The 1,441-nt window shown below is 30.5% G+C and overlaps 1 long non-coding RNA gene across 1 annotated transcript in view; it reads right to left on the bottom strand.

Annotated features, from left to right (window-relative positions):
• Nucleotides 1-253: 253 nt before the first annotated feature.
• LOC108372132 (uncharacterized) overlaps nt 254-1,441 on the bottom strand; it is a 16,272-nt gene continuing 15,084 nt past the window's right edge. Inside the window, exon 3 of the long non-coding RNA XR_001848815.1 lies at nt 254-360. This is a non-coding gene — a long non-coding RNA (uncharacterized LOC108372132). The remainder of the gene's footprint in view (nt 361-1,441) is intronic.

Raw genomic sequence — 1,441 nt, 5'->3', positions numbered from 1 at the left:
CTTAACTCGCTTAAAAAATAACGAGCTATAACGAAAGGGGCACAGAAATAAAATCTAACATCATTAAATTATTTTTCATATTTGTATAAAAGCGCGGGGTGAAACCCGCGGGTATAAGCTAGTACATAAATATTTTAAGGAATTTTAAAAGAGCACTTAAAAGGGGAAAATTATAAGTAAAATTGTAAATGGGGCATGAAAAATTGAGGTACTAAGGCGGGTTGGGTACATAAGCGGGGGGGTACTTAAGAGAGGGATTTTCTTCAGAATACATTAAAAAATTCATGGTGTCTAAAAATTTTGGTTACTTAATCGGGTTAGGCACTTAAGCGGGGGGTACTTAAGCGGGTTTCACTGTAACTAAATCACGCAAATAAGTATTGATTAGTGGTACTATTTGCAAATAAGCGCAAAACGCTGCTACTTTTAACTTTATTCTCCTTTTCGATGGAAATAATATCCTTTTTATAATCACGCAATATTAAAAAAGAATTTTTCACCATCGAATAAACAGCGAGTTAGGTATTTGCAAATTATTTTTATTTGCAAATAGCTTACGTATAAACGTAGTATGTGTGCGTGGAAATCATTGCTCCGCCACCGCTGTTCGTATATGGGTAAAACGTTAGGACGTGCGGATTCAAGTAATTTCCGTCGTCCGGGCGTTTATAAAAAATAGTTTTACGCGATTAACCAAAAGACAACAAGTGGGTTTGGGCTCTCGAATCAGACTGAATTAAATTATTTATTCAATTTAAAATAAGCTTATATTCTAGTTACAATATTTGCTTATTAATTACTTTTGGCATATGAATTTAATAAAACTGCTTGCTAATCAATTTGTTCCATGTGAACTAAATAAAACTGCTTGCTAATCAATATGTTCCCCAATTTACTAATTCTCGGAAATTTGGTGTCTTTTTGATTTTCAATTTCTCTTTTTGTGTACAACTTTTGCAATATGCCGAAATGGTTTTATGTTTCAACTTTATTAATTTGCTTCAAGAATTCTTCATACTTATCAATTGCACCGTCAGGTGTTTTTGTGTAGCTGTTAATATATGTAACTTCTCCCCCCTTTAGATTCGAATTTCTCCTGAATTCGTGTATTCAATTTGATTGTTATACGTTTATGTTTATTGATAATAACAATAACTATTATTACAATTATAAATATACTTATATATTGCATATATTCGATATTTTACTATGAATTCTCAATTTAAAAATGCTTTCTATGTTTGATCTATGCTCCTCTATTATTTCATCAAAGGTAATTCTTTTCGTAAAATTCCGAATATCTCCATATTATAAGCTTACAATATTTTCTTTATATTTTCAATATAATTAGAAAAATAGTACTCGTTAATTTTGATAGAACAATTATTAAATCGTATTAAGTAGTTTCCACTTATTAATGGGTTGTTCTTGATAACATGAG

The sequence above is a fragment of the Rhagoletis zephyria genome, unplaced genomic scaffold (genome assembly GCF_001687245.7).
Source record: "Rhagoletis zephyria isolate East Lansing unplaced genomic scaffold, Rhagoletis_zephyria_1.1 Rzeph_scaffold_05475, whole genome shotgun sequence".
In the NCBI taxonomy this organism is placed as follows: domain Eukaryota; kingdom Metazoa; phylum Arthropoda; class Insecta; order Diptera; family Tephritidae; genus Rhagoletis; species Rhagoletis zephyria.
Note: the sequence above shows the minus strand (reverse complement) of the source record. Positions and strands in the feature narration are given on the sequence as shown.